Below are 20,310 nucleotides of genomic sequence, written 5' to 3'. Positions count from 1 at the left end.
ATCCAATGGTCTCAATCAGCTGACTTATTTTGTTGAATTTGGACTAATAACAGTTTTACTTTTAACCACACATCGATAGCTTCCAATGGATGGCTAGAATCGTTTCATCAGTGTGACCTTGACATGAATATACGCCACCTGGTGATGGATGGTCGACAACAACTTAAAATATGGTGTACTATGACGGTATCGTACGTTGTCCTGGAAAGGAAGGGGTTTCTCTGTCTAGCTGACCACCTGCAGCCAGTTGTAGGCTAACTTATAACCTAGTTTTCATTAGCAACTTGCCCTTGAAAATATACGACAGTTTCATAGGCAAAAGTGAAAGTAAAAACAACATTTTCATAGACAAAAGTAGAATATATCTGTTTGAACCTTTCAAAAATAAAAAAGAAGGTGAAAATAAATGCAACTGGTTTTCTTCCTCTTCTTCTTCTTCTTCTTCTTCTTCTTCTTTTTTTTTTGCAAATTAAAAATAAAAGAGAGATTTTATTGAATCTTTGAGGCAACTATACAGATGCAATTCATTCGGGCAGACACAAAAAGGACGCTGAGCTAGCCTATCGTAAACCTCAAACCTGTGATTATCTCTCCCTAAGAACCCCAAGACCGACCGGTCTAGGACAAGCGCTCCTTCGATAAGAAGAGGAAGGGCCCGAACCGCAGGAAATTCCGTTGCCGACTGAGAGGTGCTACCCAAGTGAGCCATGCAGTCCGCCACGCTATTGGCCTCACTCGAAATATGCTCAATCGAGACGTGGGCAACGCCCTGAATAGAATCAAAACGTTTCTTCCAGTGGTACTAGATATTCCACGGGACTCGACCTTCATTGGATTACAAGGCCACCACCGCTAACAAGTCACTTTCCACTTCTACTCTACCGAACCCATGCTCCAAACATAAATACAGCCCGTCCACTACTGCTTTAGCTTCGGCCTGAAAGTTGGATCCGACACTATATTCTTTTAGAGAAGGTAAAGATAAACTCGCCTTGTAGATCAGTTATCTTTATTTAATGAAAGAAAAACAACTCACATGTAGGTTTTAAGCCCATGTAATTTACCCCCCCAAAAAACCAATATAAGTTTGAAAGCTAGCTAATACCGCAGCTCCCATAAGTGAGGTATACATATGGATGAGGAAAATAGGTGAGACGATCTCCCCAGTCAAGGAGAATCTTTTCTCTGATGCAATTGCTTTCAAGGCAACGGGTGTGCAGATGAATCCAAAGCTTGAGAATAGCTTGGTGATATCTACATGGTATAAGCCAGAGTTGAAATGGGTTAAACTAAATGTGGATGGATCATTGAGAGGAAATCCAAAGGAAAGCGGCGTGGAGGTGTTAGCAGAAATTCCATAGAGTGAATGATTTTAACATTTCACTGAAGTTACGGTAGAGATGCTATAATAAATGGATTCCGAAATGAACAACATTCACATTGAAAGCAGCTTAAAAATTCTCACAGATTGATTATGTAAGATAAAGGAAATGATCACCACACTGAAGCATATGGTTTCTGTGGGTGGAAATAAAGATCTCCGTGGCAATTGGTCTTTGTAGAATGTTGTGTTTGTCATTCTGCTAGAGTTGGTTCTCCTTCGGACCTATTACAGATCTGCGCAGTCGTCCGTTGTAGATAATGAGGTTGTGGCGATTGATGTAGAGCCGGATCGATAACAGCAGTGGGCTGCGGGCGTTATTGGATATAGAGCAGCGGAAGGCCTGTTTTGGTAGCTGTAGCTGTTTGACTCAAGGCAGCTCTGCTTAAATTTGGTTTGACATGTTTGGATGGTTTGTTGTTGGCTTTAAGTTGTTTTGTATTGTTTTCTTGTTGGTGTCGTATTTGTGGTTGTCGCATGGTTGAGGTCGGTTGTTTTTTTGTGGAGCCTGCCTAAATGAATACGTGTATATTTTTATTTATATTAACAAAGTTAGAGATGGTGTCCTCTCATCTTTAAAAAAACTAAATAAAATAAATAAAAAGGTAATCTCATCTCCTTATATATTCTACTAGAGCAACCCCGCAGTGGATGTGGTGTGTGTTAAAAAGAAAAAAACAACTCAATAGCGCATGGTTTTGCGAGGATTGGCAATGGGTTGCAGCAATTGGAACATTTAATTTAGCTACTAAGAGATTCCTAGAGAGGTAAAGAGAAACATGGTAATGGATATCGATCTGGAATAGGTAGTCTGTATGATGTAAGCAGGTTCGGGCATCCATAAAGCGTGTGTAGAACATACCGTAGCTGTGTATAGATTTGTGAGGGTTTAGGTAAGAGCCCTGCCTTGGCTTATGTGTACACTTTTTTTTTTTTTTATGCCACACATATCCTACAAACTCACAACTCAAAACCAAAATTATACAAATTAATAAAGAAGCACAAGGAGAAACAAACAACACTAAACCAGCCCACAGATACAATCCATAGGGGCGAATGACTAGGGACACCTTTCTTCCTCAACATACCCATTCCCGCATTGTCTAAAACCGCCAAACTCCAAATTTCCCAAGAAGCTCGTTTCCGCTTCCCAATAATCAATTGGGGCTTCCAATGCTTTCTAGACAAGAAAGGCCACCCGCTACCAAGTTACCTTCTCTCAAGCTGTGGACAACACGACAGATGAGTGACTGTCTTAAGTGGGGACCACCAATTTATATCGGTTGAACAGTGCAGTCCACCTAATGAGCGGACCTTGCTGATTTTCGGGACGGAGCATGTTCATGGTGGTGAGCACCTGATAACCACCAGAACCCCCTACATGCAGTTACCATGTTGACACATGTGCTCGATCTCTCCTCATGTGAAGTGGCCTTACCATTTCCTTAAGCAGTAAGCAAATGGCACAAGAGATAACAAAGTCCTTTCTTTTCCCTTCTTTCTCTCTCTTTTATTTTATTGGTGCTAAGAACAAAATCTTTACCTTGAGAGTATCTTAAATAGGGAGTAATGATCCAATCAGCTAAGTGTATAGGAACTTTTCCATTCACATAGTTTCGTTTGGGTTCGGTGGGAAGCGGATTAGGTATTTTTCATAAAGCGCTACTTCATTCACCCGCATATGCTTGTTAGGGAAAGGTTGAGTACATATCGGACCTGACAATATTTTGAAAGATGGTATCTGTGTCTGACAGTGTCCACTGGCTAATGAAATGGCGTCAGATTGGGGTTCACCGAGTTCGTGTTTTCCAAAAAAAATACCTAATCGGCTCCTGATGGGATGCCATCCACATCACCTATCCTGACCGTACATTGACCAGTGCACTCTTCGTAAGTTTTCTTGAAAGAAAAATATACTGATTAGATGACCAAACTATCTAGTTAGTGGAATGTAAAATGATGAGGAAGATAGGTCCACTCACTGATGTTCAGAACATCTGATTGCTGTGATTTTTTACCAGTAGTAGAAGAAAAGGACCTGTTGGACGGTTCAGATAGGGGATGCGAATGCCAACCAATCCGGATGAAACTATGTAAATTCCAAGGTTTCCAATTTCCATGCAGTAAGCCCACTGGAACGTACTTCCTTTCTGGGCTTTCTGGAAAGGAGAAAAGTGAAATGAGGTGCCCCTGGCATGAGAGGGCGGAACACGTGCCACAGACCCGAGAGGAAGGCAAGCATGTCAGAAACGGGTAGGCAGTGCATGCTGTAAACATGCAATGTACAGAAATTCAGGGTTATACCTAGCCACGTATTTATGTTGAATCTGGACTGTTGGAATTCTATTTCTAACCGTCCATTTTTCTCTTACAAGTTAGACCTGCCTGGTCAGCATATCTAAATTATTATTTTTTCATTGAACGTTCACAGCGTATACCTGATGAATGGCCTGAATCTTGACACGTATTCCACGCCCTTACCCGAGAGAAAATTTCTCTTACACGTATCTTCGTACAAACACATACTTATGCATGCATGCATGCATGGGAGTATGTACATGCATGCATGTACCAATGCATACACAGTAGTTTGGTAGGCTTTATTCACGTTTTCTGCAACATCTATCCACAGCATCCACCAACTCCTGTACGCACACATCTCCCATCATCCAAACAGTGTCACAGGAACCTAGCAGCAATTTCAAAATGATGCATCCAAGAACTCACTTTCAAGTAGTTTCGGAGATTCGTGTGGACAAGTTCTCCACACACACTTTCCCTATTTGTTATCATTTTCACGGGACATGCGTGTGTGCATGTCTGTGATAACCACAACAGAGATCATTCGATCCTCTACCATGGTATTCTCCCATTTCAATGGTTCGAGACCGTTTCTCCGTTAGACTTTATTGTCTTTTGGTTTTAAAATTCAGCCACTTGTGATATGTGTATGCATGCTAGAACCAACCATGCGGCTCAATACATCAAGCTTGACTATATATGACTGAGAGTGGAAAAAAGTGGTCACCTAGTCAGCCACTCACCGGCCGTTTAAAAATAACTAGACAATTACCAGAGTGTAGGGCTCGTTTTTTGAAAATGGGTTCCCTTAGCCTTTCGTACAAAAAGACTTTCAAATTCAAAGACAAATAAAAAGGAAGCACTTACGGTTGACCTCTCTGACTAACTGCAAAGCACATTTCTGAAAAGGAACTTTTTGTAGTTACTAAATTACTGCTAGTATTAATGTAAGGTTAGGCTATTAGACTACACTAAGGAATGTAAATGGTTGATTGATTATGCTAAGAAACATAAATGATAAATTTTATTTGTTTTATTGAGTTGGTACATTGCTCATTGAGATCCTTCGCTATTTGTAGACTTTAGAAGGCATGTGTTATCTAACTGGTGAATGTTGTCATTTCCACGGCATGCGCTTTAAATATCTTCGTAGATCTTATGTGTGAAGTGTACTTATCGTATAATCAGTTCTTTAAATATCTTCACAGATCTTATATGTTCTTTCCTAATCAGTTCTTTCAAGAATTTAAAAAAAAAAATAGAGTACAACAAACCTTGACATGGATGGGCCATTCCCGAAAAGCCCGCATGACCGGTTCCCCAAACTTGGCCTTCTTGTTTGAGTGTTGACTAATGTTGCATATATCTTCTAACTATCTATTTTGGGTGGCACTAGCTACTTGAAATGCTAGGATTTCTCTATTAATGAGGTTTTTGGAGCACCACTCATCAATGGTGGAGCCCAGTACACCAATGTTCTGAATCATCAATGACTGTAAAATAGTTCCAGTTGCACATCCTCCCTCTTTCTGGAGCATGCATGATTCATCAAGAGAGTTGATGCTCTCACTCTCCCGCCATTTACAGACAGCTTGCAGCATTTTGTGAGCATTTCAAAATTGAATTTTCAGAAGTCCCAATGCCCGTTGAGATTCCAATTCACGAATTTTGGATGATGGGAGAATGTGCGCACCGAATCTGTGTACGCACTGAGTGTACTGTGTACACACTCATTTTTGCTGCAAAATTCCTTGGGAAATCGGAATTTATCAAATACCCTCTGTTAAGCAAAATTCCTGGGCTAGCTTTATAACAGGAGAAATTACTAAACTATCCTCATTTATTACTTTTTTAAGAGAATTGAGAACTGTGGGGCCCACATGGTATGTGTCCAATGCTCAACCTGTCCAAGAGATGCATTGTACCATGATTATTAGAAGATAAAAATACGGAGGATCCAATCAAAATGTGATCCAGACTATAAAAGATAATATACAGCGTTCAAAGACATTCGAATTCAAGTATAGCCCATCTGATGATTTGATTATTCAAAATTTTGGTTCATGTGATCAACATGGTAGGCTGCTTATGATGGACGGATTAGATTTTATACAAATACCATGTGAGCCCCAAAATTCTCGACTTTTACTACTCAAAGAAAATATTAGGCTAGGGCATTTTTGTAATTTCATTCCTAAAAAAAGCTGAATTTCTAATCACAATGTTATTCGGTAAATATCCCATTTTTATTTAAAAAGAAAAAGAAAATTATTTTCTCACACAAGCATGGTCAGACTTTAGAGCAGTCTGATAAGAACGCACGTGCTTGACACTGAACTGCAGGGCCTCTCCACATGCATACAGAACAGCCGGAATAATTGTAACTGAACTCCGGCCGCTGCACTCTGTACTCTCTCTGTCACACGTGCTGAAACATCATACGTGTAATCAATCCGAACCGTTCACGAGACCAGTCCAACCATGGAGATGGTTTTTGTTCGAAATTACGATGATTGACTAATATCTAGGCCAGATTTATATGTTGAATGTGGCCCGTTAGTCAATTTCTTTTTAGAGTTCGTTTCTTTGGTACAGTTATTTCCAACCTGACATACATACGAGCGTGATTGTTAGGTCAGAGGATCTACAAAGTGGGGCACGAGTGGTGAACCGCTTGGATGACTCCCACGTGCCACATGCTGGCTCATGTGGAAGACGAGTAGTTAAAAACGTGGACGCCCTCGAGCTCATTTAGGGCTGCTCAGCCAGCTAATGCGTGTAAGTGGGCTCCGGTAAAGCGTGCCAATCAGATCCGTCTTTTTCTTCTGCTCGGGCCTGTTAAACTATTTTGGGAGTGGATTAGGTGAGGCCCGGGAGACAGATTAGTGGGTGATACCCTGACCGTGGGGCCCACCTTAATGTATGTGTTGTATATCCACTCCGTCCATCAGTTTTTTCAGCTTATTTGAGGGTATGGTCCCAGAAATGAAGCCGATCCAAATCTCAAGTAGACCACACAGTAAGGATTCAATGCCAACCATTCAAAACTTCTTGGGGGCACAAAAGTTTTGGGTCAAGCTGATATTTATATTTTTCCTTCGTACTAAGTTTGTGTGACCTTATCAACATGTTGGATGGCAAATAAACATTAGGGTAGACCCAGGAAATTTTCAACGGTGGGCATTCAATGACCATTGTTTCCTGTGATGTGGTCCACTGGAAATTTAGTTCTACTTATTTTTTTGGACCATCCTTAAAAATGAGCCGAAAAAATTGATGGACAACGTGGATATACAACACATACATCGAGGTGGGCCCCAGGGCCTAATCCACTCACAACTGTACCAAGATCCTTTTCCCTTGCTACTATTAAAAAAACGAGTCCTGCCGACTGGACCGCGTGTGATTTCAAAGGGTTCTGGTGTGCACATACGAACGAAACATGTGCCTGAAATCCATGTCAGGAACAGGCTCTGTCAGATAAAATCTTCGACTCATGGATAATATCCAGGACTTCGAAACTATTTAGAAATCGCATAGCTCACCTGGAATTAAGTCAAAAGTAAACTATTCAAATTATGGGTCCCATCTTCAACTAATAATTGTCTAAACATAGGAATAGTGTTCATTTATTGGACAGTTAACAAAGATAAATACCTCATGGTCCTATTTCAACAAACAAATGTCGGCAAGAAGCGGATTGCCTGTGGCAAGACTAGGTGGTCCCACGGTGACATTTATTAGAAATCCATACTACTTACCTGTTTTAACGGATCATGTTAGGACATGGCTCAAAAATGAGGCAGATCCAAAACTTAAGTGGTCTGCATGACAAGAAAAGGTGGGCAGTAAAATTACTACATTAAAATATCCTTAGAGTCCACCGTGAGATTTATATACTAGTCATACAGTTCACAGGGTCGTTCTTGCTGGGATGAACTAAAAACACAAAAATATTAACATAATCCAACACTTCTATCTTGTCATTGATGTTTCAAAGGTGATGGGCATTCAATCCTCACTGTTTTCTATCATAAGGTCCACATGAATTTTAGATCGGCTTTATGTTTGGGCCCATATCCCAACATTATACAGAAAAATGATAGATGGGGTGAATTTCTCACAAACATCCCAATGAGCCCCACCTAACTTCCTGTCGCGCGCAATCTATGTTGGTTAGGATTGTTTAAGCTTACACAACTTTATTTTTGGGCCCATATCCTAACATTATACAGAAAAATGATAGATGGGGTGAATTTCTCACAAACGTCACAATGAGCCCCACCTAACTTCCTGTCGGGCGCAATCTATGCCGGTTAGGATTGTTTAAGCTTACACAATCTAGCTGGATTTTTCGCTTGAGTTAAAATAGCCGCGTGTATTATTTGTCAATGCCTGTTCATCAAGCTTGATATGCGGTCTGAGCGCGTCAGGGTAGCCTGACCTAATGAACAGGTGTGCTTTGTCACGTATAGCTGGGAGATCATTATCCACCTCACATGCACATAGTCACCACACGTGGCAAAAGTGAACTCGATCCAAACCTATCATCAAGGAGGCCCTAACTTGGATAGGCATACCCATGTCAACACTGATCGGGCAATCCTAGCCCTTAGTTGGGGTCATCAGGACATGATTGGATTCATAGAAACCAAGGAAAAGGAAATAATGTTTTACGAAAAACCTTATTTCTAGGGAATTTTGAGAAGAGACATTGATTTTTTTTGTTTATTTTTAAATAAGATTTTTCTAAAAACTTTTGAGCTAGTTTCCAAATTCCTATTTTGGAAAAATAATTTTTTTGCTTCTAACACTTGTTATCACGTGCTAAACTAAAACATGTGACACATGTGGGACACTTAAAGATGATAAGCACATTTGGGTGGTGATTAAAGCTTAAAAGTAGCATACATTGTAATTAGCACATTTAACATATGAGGGCACTTAAAAATAGATAGTCTTATTAGAATAAAAAAGAAATAAAGATTTGATTTTTTTTTTTTTTTTGGCCTTTTGTTAACTTATTTGTTTTAATTATATTTAGTTTAGTCCTACATTGAAAAATTGTTAAGAAAACTAAGCTTTTATATTAAAACCCATTGTTAATCTTTTGTATTGGAAAATAAGAGTATATAATGTGCACAGGTCGTACTAGTGACATGGTGCGGTGCGATGCAATGTGGTGTGTCTTTGATCAAGTATTTTTGTTTTCTTTGCATAGCTGACATGCATTTATTACACCATTCACATGCGTCTCGAACCGTAATGTCTACTTACTTTTTCTTTATAAACTTTTCTATTTTCCTTTGAGATGGTCATCCGAAAAAATCATTCTTTTCTTTGGTTTTTCTTTAAGTTCTTTTTGCAACTTCTGTTTAGACAAATCAATACAAGCATTTTTGAGTTCGTGTGGTTAAGATCCTGAGTGCACCTGATCGATGCTATTAATCTTCGAGGAGAGCTATTGTATCTCAAGGGTAGGTCTGTTGGAACCCAGTGCATCAAGAATCTTTGTGTACGGGCAAATCTATCTTTAAGACAACCATTGTAACTATAACGTGTTGTAAAACAGATGTCTTAAATCTTGGTTCACCGAGATGCTCGACTAGTCGAGGGACTGACTCGAAGGTCCATTTGACTGGAAGAAAGCAGTTCGACTTGAAGTCCAGCAATGATGTATTTGGGATTTCCGGGATGCTCGACTAGTCGAAGGTCCCTTTGACTGGAAGAAAGCAGTTCAACTCGAAGTCCAACAACGATGTATTTGGGATTTCCGGGATGCTCGACCAGTCGAATGGGTCCTTCGACCAGTCGAAGCCCAAGTTCGACTAGTCGAGGGTTACACAGACGGTGCGCAGTTTATGCGCGAACTACGTAAATTTGAGGCGGTTTCTAGGGAGGTGCATAAGTGGAGTTTCCCCATCTATAAATAGGAGTCCCTAGGGCCATTCTCTAGTATGTTAAGGCTTTCTAAAAGGGTTCCTAAAAGGGTTTTAGGGTTTCTAAAGGATGTAGCAAGGGTGAGATTTAAGTTGTTCGAATCGGTAAGTCCTTTCTCTTTGTAATTTTTATTTTCATAGTAGAATTTTGTTGCTTTGTGTTTTAATTTTTTTTTGAAAAGGTTTTTCATGTTAAATCTTTATGTTTTCTTGTGTTTGCTTAATGTCATTGGATTGCTATCCTAGATATATATCTGTGTGATTTCACAATACAAATCCCAACAAGTGGTATCAGAGCAATCGTTGAGGCATAGATCTAAATCTGAGGGATAAGCAATAATGGTAAACACTGGGTATGAGATTGAGAAGTATTCAAGGAAAAATAACTTTAAGTTATGGAAGGTCAAGATGATCAGTTCCTTAATTAAGCAATGTGAAGATGATGCTCTTAAGGAGTGAAAGTCTACTATGACTAATGATGATTGGAATACTCTTAATAAGAAGGCTTTATCATCGATCTGTTTATGTCTCACAGATGAGATTCTCTACAATGTTATGAGGGAGAAAACCATAGCTAGCTAAGTTATGAGCAAAGTTAGAGGATGCCTATGTGAAAAAATTCTTTGAAAATTACCTACACTTGAAGTGTCAGTGGTATAAGTTGTTCACTCCCCAAGTATAGGCTTGTGATGTAGTAATAAACTCGGTGAAACCGAGGTCGAATCCCAAGGGACTGAAACCTGTACGTTATCTGAAACTAGGTAGAAATAGAAATAGCCTAAGATGGAATCAAAATCAAATATAAATTAATGAATAATGGTGAAATACTAATCTAAAACTTAAGGAATTGAGAGGAAGGAAACTAGGGATTCAGAGAATCCACTTGTAGAGATCAGGGAGATCTTACACCTGCTTCAAGAATCATGAAAATTAATTGAACTTACCTGATATAAGTTTCAAGAGATGAAAGGTATAATAATTAGAATGGATTCCTTCACCAAACCATGCCCAGGAGACAAAGTAGATAACAGAATTAAACTAATTACCAACCAATCAACATATTATGAGGGTTAGGAAGGACAACGTCATCCGACCATGCCCATGAGACTATGGTGAACAACAGGGCTTCCTGACGTCATAAACATAAAAAATAATGAAGAAACATGCTCAAAGCCATCGCAGACCTATTGTAATTTTAGTCACAACAGACCATTAAAAACTGAAAACATTCCCTTACAATCAACCCAATACCAAATCCGTTCAGTTTAAATAAGAATTAAAGGCATAAAATTCTTCCCATCACGCTACAAGCTTCACCCCTTAGCCCTAGCTAAGGGGTTTAGCCTAACATAAACATGATTAGGCTAATAAAAATAAATCAAACAAAAAAGAAACCTGACAATTAGAACTCCCTCTCTCCTGCTCAATCTCCACAGCTTTTTCTTCTTTTCTTCTGTTTTTCTCCTTTCTCTCACGGCTGCCTCTGCTCACGTCCCGCAAAGATGCCCCCCCTGTCTCTTTCCTCCCCTCCTTTATAGAAGTGTTAGGCGCAATCCTGTGGTTCCTGGCGTCCGTGTAGAAGGCTCCTAGAAAGCTTCTTACGCAGCCAGGCGGTGCAGCAGCGTGCGCAGCAGCAGAAACGCAAAAAGCACTTGCATTTGGATTGAAATTTTGGACGACTGATTGTCCAAACTTGGAATCTGACTTCTTGGTGGGGGTCAGGACCACCTGATCGAGCGTACAAACGGTCCGGATCATGGATCCGACCGTGCCCTTGATCACAGAACAGCCCACAGCGTCCGGTTTTCACGGACGCAAGGCCTGCGAAAAATAGAGCACGCTGACATATTCAGTGGGCCCCACAGAGATGTTTTTGGAAGAATCAACCACGTTCATTGTATTCAGCTCGAAAAATTAGATGAAAACGGATAGTTTTTGACTGGATTTGGTGTGGCATACTGAGCTTTTCATTCGGCCGTCCATCTCAAGTTTGAACATAGATGTTTTGTGATCGGGTGCATGGGACCAAAAATTCACCATGATTGTGGTAGTACCCATCTTACGGACACAATGAGCGGTCCAGATCGTACCTATGTATGATAGGTGGGCCCCACTACCGCAAAACAGACGGACAGCGGCGGACGCGGTTTCCGTCTTTGATTTGGAGACGATGGAGTCGGTCAGCGTGTGCTGACCGACGTTGAGACTTTTAGTGCACGGCCAGTGCACTTGTCTCCCGTGTACACATGACGTACATGAGGCCCTTTGACGATGTTTGTGAGAAATCCGCTCCGTCCATCTGTATTCTTATCTCATTTAACGCGTTGATACCAATTTTAAAGTATATCCAGATAGCAGGTGGGCCCCAAATCAAGGGTTTATGGGCTGATCTGTCCGTTGGGACACTTGCACGGGGATTGAACGGATGAAATTTGACATGTACGGTTAATTTATGGTCCCCGGGCGATGTATAAATTTTCGAGCTGAACGGATGGTGGGAACCCTGTGATCCTGCATTCTGGATGTCTTTTGGGCCACTTGAGCTTCAGTTTCTCGATTTTCTTGAATCCCTGGTGTGCACATCCGTCGATCTTGGTCTCTTGGGGTCCGTCGCTTACCTTGGTGATTTCAGACCGTTAAATCCATGCTTTTAGTACCTTTTTCCAGTCCAGGCTCGTAAATACGCCCTGCAACACAAACACGATTTAAATCGGGCCGTTAAACAGTATCATGTTTGAAAATTCAGGCAATAATAGGGTCTGATATGCAATATTTGACCCTCAACATAAGTTCAAGATGGTAGAGGGTGAAGATCTGGAGGCTCACATCAACAACTTTAATAAATTAGTTTACAAATTGTTGGAGATGGAGGAAATAATGAAAGATGAAGAACAAGCATGTATGTTGTTGAATTCTCTTCCGATATCATATGAGTCATTCAAGGACACTATGTGCACCGCAAACAAAACCCTAAGTGTAGACACCATTATCTCAGTCCTTCAAGGGAAGGTCATGAGAAAGCGTAACAGTGACATGAGGACATTTCGATGCACTGATTACAAGGGACAAGAATTCTGAGCAAGGTACAGGATCTTCGAGCTCTAGGTCTAAATCCAAGAGTAAGGGCAAAGATAAGTTAAAGTGCTGGAACTGTGAGATGGAAGGACATGTGAAGAAGGATTGTACAAATCCTAAATCAAAGAAAGAAGAATCTGAGGCTTCATATAGGGAGGCCAATGCTGTCACGTCAGATGGATCGAGTAGATGTGATGGTGATGTCTTGTCTGTGTCTACGATCAGACGCTCATACGATGATTATAGGGGATAATGGATTCTAGACACAGGGGCACCCTTTCACATGACTCCTTATCGGAGTTGGTTCGCCAGCTACAGGGAGTGCGATGGTGGGCAATGGCATTGCCTATAATATTGTGGTTGTTAGTACGGTGTGTATCAAGATGTTTGATGGGACAGAGCATACCCTGATTGATGTGAGGTACGTTCCTGACATAAAGAAGAATCTGATTTCTCTTGGTGTACTTGAGGCAATGGCTGCAAGTTCTCAAGTATTGATGGTGCTCTTAAAGTATCTAAGGGGTACGGGTAATCATGAAAGCACCGGTAACATGTACAGGTTGATCGGGAGCACTTCAACAGGTGGAGCTGTAATGGCTATAGCAGATTTCATCTTTGCACGTGTGTGGCATGCTAGGCATGGCCACATGAGTGGGCATGGTAGGAAGGATGTGACCTGCGGACAGAGATACGGAGCAGGTGGAGTGGTTACCTATAAGAAGAATCACACGGTATAATCGCATGATATCGGTGAGCTACATGAACGTCTCCAATATTACAGGGGATCCATCTTCTATTCAGATGGCTCTAAGTGAGTCTGGTGCTGAGAAGTGGAAGGTGACTATGGGCTATGTGATGGACTCATTGTATCAGATTAACACATGGGAGCTGGTGAAGCTTCCAGTGGGCTAGGAAGCGGTTGGATGCAGGTGGATCTTTAGGACGATACGACATAGATACAGAGTGAGGTTAGTAGAGAAGGGTTACGCTCAGAGAGAATGGATCGACTTCTCAGAGATATTCGCGCCGACTGTATAACATGTATCTATTAGATTCGTGATTGGCGCTGGTTGGCTAATGCGATCTTGAATTGGAAATGATGGATGTGGAGTCTCCACTTCTGCACGAGAAATTGGAAGAGCAGATCTACATGAAGCAACCAGAGCGGTTCGAAGTTAAAGGGGCTGAGAAAAAAAGTTTACAAAAAGTCATGGTACGACTTGTCGCCTAGGAGATGGTTTGATTCCTTCATGGTGAGTTAAGAATTGTATGCTGATAACATGTAGATCATCAATTATGACATGTCTAAAATTATTGAACTGAAGACTCAGTTAAGTGGGACATTCACGATTAAGGATCGGGGGGCTGCAAAGATGGTTCTCGATATTTAGACTAAAAGAGGAGCAGGTTTTGGTAATCACAGGTAGAATACCTTGTGTAGGTATTGATCAATGATGTGATAGACCAGACAAAGCCAGAGAGCGTTCCCTACGCGTCTCTCCTCAAGTTTTCCTCAAGACATGTCTCAAAACAGATGAGGAAACGTAGGATATGTCTCATGAGCCTTATTAGAATGCGGTTGGTAGTGCATGCCATGGTCTGTATTAAACCGGTTATTTCACAAGTAATTGGTGTTGTGAGCAAATACCCCCAGCAAGCAACATTGGATGGCGGTGAGATGGTTACTTCGATACATTCGAGGTATAGAAGACTACGTCTTACTTTTGAGAAGATAGAAGCAAAGGTGGTTAGGCATGTGAATTCAGATCCGGCAGACATGCTCACCTAAATCGTTCCTGTAGAGAAGTTCAAGTTATGTGCAATTTCTCTGTGTTCGGTGATGGCGTAGAAGAAGGATGTAGTGTGTACAAGAAGCGTTGATTGAAGCTATGATGCGATACAGAAATAAGAGAAGAGGTCAAGAAACTACATGGTTAAAGATTGAAGACATGGTGGAGATTGTTGTAAAACAGATGTCTTAAATCTTCGTTCACCGAGATGCTCGACTAGTCGAAGGTCCCTTCGACTGGTCGAGGACATTTCGACTCTTAAGTCCAACAGTGATGTATTAGGATTCCGGGATGATTGACTGGTCGAGGGATAGGCTCGACCAATCGAAGGGGTCCCTCGACCAGTAGAAGCTTAGGCTTGACTAGTCGAGGGTTACTCAGACGGTGCGCGGTTTATGCGCGAACTATATAAATTTGAGGCGTTTCTAGGGAGGTGCATAAGTGGGGTTTCCCCATCTATAAATAGGAGTCCTTAGGGTCATTCTCAGGTATGCTAAGGCTTTCTAAAGGGGTTCCTAAAAGGGTTTTAGGGTTTCTAAAGGGTGTAGCAAGGGTGAGATTTAAGGTTGTTCGAATCGGGCAAGTCCTTTCCCTTTGTAATTTTTATTTTCATAGTGGAATTCTGTCGCTTTGTGCTGTGGTTTTTTCCGAAAGGGTTTTCCATGTTAAATCTTCGTGTTCTCTTGTGTTTGCTTGGTGCCATTGTATTACTAACCTAGATCCATATCTATGTGATTCTGCAGCACAAATCCCAACATAACGTGCCTTAACTCTCCAAATTCTTCTTTTAATATTTAATATTTTAATATTTTAAATTTTCTATATATATATATATATATATATATTATATCTTAGCATATTATAACCAACAAGTAACACAAGTGCGGCATAACATAAGATGGATAGTGAAACATTGGCCAATGTGGGACATGTAAAGTGATTGAAGATAAAGGGTGACACATATAGATTTAACTCTTCGAAATACATTTTCTTTCTGGTATGGAAAATTGTCTTTCTTAAGGATTGGTTGGGAAAATAAAATTATTAATTTTCTAATAAAAAAAAGAAATGAAAAATAATGTTTCAACAAATTGTGACAAAGAAACAATTCAAAAACTTAGAAAAGTTAATTTAATGGGAAATGGAAAGAAAAGGAAACATTATTTCCCAAGAAGCTCGGTTAGCTCACTTGACTCGACTCGGTTCAAAGCTGAGTTCGAGCCGAGTCAAGCTGATTTTTTGAGCTCGAAAATGAGTTCGAGCTGGCCCCAGCTCGACTCAACTTAGCTCGAATCTAACTCGAATCAAACTCGGATCGAACCAGTTCGGTGACTCGGTTACTTTGCTATTGATGTTGCTCACCAAGTGTTTGATGAAATGACTCAACGAAGTATGGCTGGTGGCAAGGAAGGTATGTACATGAAACAAATACCCTTTTTTTCTTGGTTTTTATGTTGGTTAGAAGGTGTTTGATAAAATACCTACAAAACCATTGCTTCTGTTTTACATATAGTGAGATTTTGAAGTTGCAGCTCAGGTGTTTGTAAAAATGCCTCAATGGTGAACTCGGCTTGATCTTGGCTCGAACTTGGCCCGAGCTGCTGACCAAACCGAGCTAAGCTGGCCAGTCAGGCTTGAGGACCAAGCCGAGCCGAGTTCGAGCTGAGGTCAGTTAGTGGCCGAGCCGAGTTGAGTTGAGGCCAGCTCAACTCGGTTTGACTCAATGTACACCCCTACATGTGATGTTATCCATCTTCTTTTACGTCCCACATGTGCTAATGTGCCACATGTGTCATAGTGCCCCATATGCACCAATGTGCCATATGTGCCATAGTGTCTCACATGCGCTAATGTGCTACATGTGCCATTGTCTATCTTTTAGTTGCTCCATATATTCCAATGTATCAATGTGTGTTATCATCAATTTTCAAGTGTCCAAATGTGTTAAATGTGACAATGTGCAGCTTCGAGTGCTTTCACGCTTTCCATCCTACCTCATATAGATTAGATATGCTACATGTTCTATTGTCCGTCTTCCACGCGTCGTGTTTACTATCTGTTGCATGGCAATCACTATTAGAATCCTTTTCAAAAAAGCTTTTTATTTTGCCATATAACAAAATTAGAAATAGAGTAAAATCTTGTTGGAAATGAATAAGGAAAACAATGTTTCCTATTCCTTCAATTGTTTTCCTAAAAGTAAAGTTTCTCAATAAATACTATTTCCTTTTCTATGCTTCCACATGTGCTAATGTGGCACATGCTAGTTATTATTTAGATTTTATTTTTTTTTCAAGATTTTTTAAGATTTTTTTTTTTTGGCAAAACAATAAATTTAAAAATAAATCATAAATTTATGGAAAAATATTGTCGGAAAACAAATAATAAAAATAATGTTTCAGTTATTATAGTTTCCCCAAAATAAGGTTTTCCGGTGCTTACCATAAATCCAAGTACTGTTTGGACTTATAAAAGTAAAGGCTTTTTAGATTCATTGAAGCATGGGAAAGAAAATAATGTTTACCAAGAAATTTTACTTTTTAGGAAACTATGAAAAAGAAAACATTGTTTTCTTTATTTGTTTTCCAATAAGATTTTTCTCTATTTCCAATTTTTCATTTGGCAAAACAAAAAGCTTTTGGCAAAAATTCGAAGTAGTCATTTAGATGTGCCAGGTAGCACATGTGACCATGTAGGTTACTTGGAGATGGACAACGACACATGTGACATGCGCAACATATGTGGGGGTGCTTGAAGCTGACTTGTACACATGAAGGTACCTAATGCTGAACAATGACACTCACGCACAAAGCACACATTGGCACATTTAACACATGTTGGGACTTAAAGAACAATGTCATTACTCGCCCACATGAGTACATCAACACATTGATACATATGGGGTAACTGAAGATGGACAATGGCATATGTAGCACATTGGCGCACGTGGGGCATGAATGCGCATGTGGCACGTTGGCACATCTAGGGCTGAGACAAATGGGGCACATGAAGTGAAGTGACTATGTGGGTGCCTGAAGTTGAATTATGACACATATGGTACATGTGAGTTGCCTAAACTTGTATGATAATACATGTGGCATGAGATATGCATTGGGAAGATGAATGGTAGTACATGTGGCACATTACCATATGTGATGCAAGAGAAGATGAATGGTGGCACATTTGGTACATTGGCACATGTGGAGTACTCTGCACATGTGGGGTGCAAGGGAAGATGAAGGGGGTACATGCCGGGCCTAAGAGAGAATGGATGGTGGCACATATAACCCATAACACATTAGGGACACTTTACACATGTGGGGCGTAAAAGAAAATGGATGGTAGCACATGGCACATTGGCACATCTGTCATAACAACATGTGTGGGGTATAAACCAGAGCAATAATATTTTTGATAAATTGGCACATGTGGCACATGTCAGGAAACTAAAGATGGATTGTGGCATTTTAGGCTTAAACTTAAATAAATAAATAAATAACAAAACAAACTTTGTCCACAGAAATTGTCTTTTTTTTTAGGGCTTATTTGGATTCATGAAAGGGAAATGAAGCGAAACAAAATTTATCATGAAACTAACTTTTCTTTATCTGTGAAGTCTTTTTATGAGAATTTGTGAGAAACGCAGTTCTCTACTTAAATTTTTTTGTTAAAAAATCAATAAATCAATTTTCCCATCTCCATACATAAAAAAGGCATTTTCTCTCAATTGAAGGAAAATAAGCTTTCAAGAGAATCTAAATGTGCCACCATCTATCCCTTGCATCCCATATGCTAATGTAACATATGTGCCTTTCTCCATCTTCAGTTGATCCATATATGTACTATATATGTCAATGTGCTAACGCTTTGTTATGTCATGCGCCATCATACTGCTTACAGCACCCCACATGTGGCACATGTATTATAATTTAACTTCAATGCCCCACACGTGTTGTGTATGCCACATGTATATTTGTTCATTTTCTTGTGTCCCATGCGTGCTTAAATGTGCTAATCTAATATATGCCAAAAACTATTAGGACTTATTTTTTTAAAAAAAATTTCTTAAGAAATGTTATCTCCTCTCCCATGCTTTTTACAAAGTAGGAAATGAGGTTCCCCACAAATTCAGACGTAACCCATCCATTGGAAGTTCTTGTGGTAGGATATATGACCCATAGATAAGCCCCCAAGAAATCCACTCCATCCATCAATTCTCAATCTCACAATTAGACCAGGATCCAAAATTAGGTAGATCTAAAAATCAGGTGGATCATGCCACACAAAACAGTGGGCATTGAACGGCCAAAATTGGGCTTTAGTGGGGGCCACAAAAGCTCTAGATTAGGATGATATTGTGCCTATAGTTTATCCTAGTGATAATAACCTTGTGAACAATTTGGATAGCATATAAACATCATGATAGGCTTTAATTATGGATAATTCTATTATCAGCCGTGTGGCTCACTTGAGTTTTAGATTTGCCTGAATTTTTGGAACTTCTGTCCTCCGATGAGCTTTAGAAATTGATGGACATGATGGATTTCTATAGGCCCCACAAAGCTTTTAACGATGAAACCCAACTTAAATTTATTTATTTTTAAATAAATAAATAAACTGAAGGTTTGACAAACAATGGAAAGTGATTTTAAGAGGAACGATGTTTTCTCTCCTATTTTTTACCTTTATATGAATTCAAACAGGCTCAAGGTAAAGTGGTTCAAAAAATGAACTACCAAAATATCATTGGTAGATTTTTTCAACTGTCCATTTTCTTATGGAAAAATTCCTCCTCAAGAATTCAATTTGTGTGATTGTAGGGCTATGGCCCATCCCATACGGAGTGCCCTGGATGATGCATGGTGAGGATTCCGCATAAACAAGTATACAAAAGTGCCAAAATCTTATATCCACTCATTCTAGGTGCACGTGAGATCAGGACTGTTCATCTGTCGGGGCCTATTTTCAAACGGTCATGTGATGGTAGCTCCTGTTGCAGGACCGTTGCACGTTGAATATGGACTGTTGATTGGACGTTTCCTAGCTGTCCAACAATAATCATAAGAAGCCCTTCTAAATAGCTGCTATAGCTATCTAACGGGTGTGATCGTACGCCTCATCTATGGCAGGGACCAACAAATGAACGATCCAGATCTCACACTTGCTTGCTCTGTGCAACAATAATTATTAGTGCTTCGTGGCTAACTGACGCAGAGAGGGACGCGAGGTCGAGCACTATCTTCCTCACGGTTAACCGTTCCGAATCCACGTAACTTCTCTGGACTCCTCAGAAGAACCTCGAACCAAGAGGTGAAGAAAATAAAAATAATTTTAAGAAATTTGAAATAATTTGATTAATTGATTGAAACAAACGAGTCTACAACACTTTAAATAGGGATAACAAGCCTTGCAAGAAATTTTGGAATTAAACTACGACTAACACTCCCTAAAATTTATAACTTATTATAAATAGTAAATTTAATATTTATAGTAAGTATCATACGTGACTTAACTACATTATTCTCCTAATTTTTATAAACACCTTTCATGATGGACACAACTCCTAAAGCTCAACAGGTTAAGAGTTACCATCAAATCAAAAGTCACTAAAAATAATAAAAACGAAAATAAATAGAAAATTCCACCGTCAATCCGATGGAATCTTGCAAATTCGGCATAGGAAACCTACCGGCAGAGCCAGGTTGGTTGGATAAAGTAGCTTGTCCTACCCAAAATATGGAATCTCGCAAATTCAGCATAGGAAACCTACCGGCATGGCCAGGTTGGTTGGATAAAGTAGCTCGTCCTACCCAAAATCATATAT

The 20,310-nt window shown here is 40.0% G+C and overlaps 1 long non-coding RNA gene across 3 annotated transcripts; it reads right to left on the bottom strand.

Annotated features, from left to right (window-relative positions):
* Positions 1-469: 469 nt before the first annotated feature.
* On the bottom strand, positions 470-2,044 carry LOC131257278 (uncharacterized). 3 transcript variants are annotated; one of them, XR_009177296.1, is made up of 3 exons: positions 1,499-2,024; positions 1,106-1,254; positions 470-937 (listed from the first exon to the last, which is right to left on the bottom strand). It is a non-coding gene; the product is annotated as an uncharacterized LOC131257278 (long non-coding RNA). The 3 variants fall into 3 exon arrangements; XR_009177302.1 differs by having other exon boundaries at positions 1,037-2,044; XR_009177290.1 differs by having other exon boundaries at positions 1,106-2,044.
* Between the last annotated feature and the right edge of the window lie 18,266 nt (positions 2,045-20,310).

The sequence above is a fragment of the Magnolia sinica genome, chromosome 1, assembly GCF_029962835.1.
Source record: "Magnolia sinica isolate HGM2019 chromosome 1, MsV1, whole genome shotgun sequence".
Taxonomy (NCBI): Eukaryota; Viridiplantae; Streptophyta; class Magnoliopsida; order Magnoliales; family Magnoliaceae; genus Magnolia; species Magnolia sinica.
This window is presented reverse-complemented; position numbering and strand designations above follow the sequence as displayed.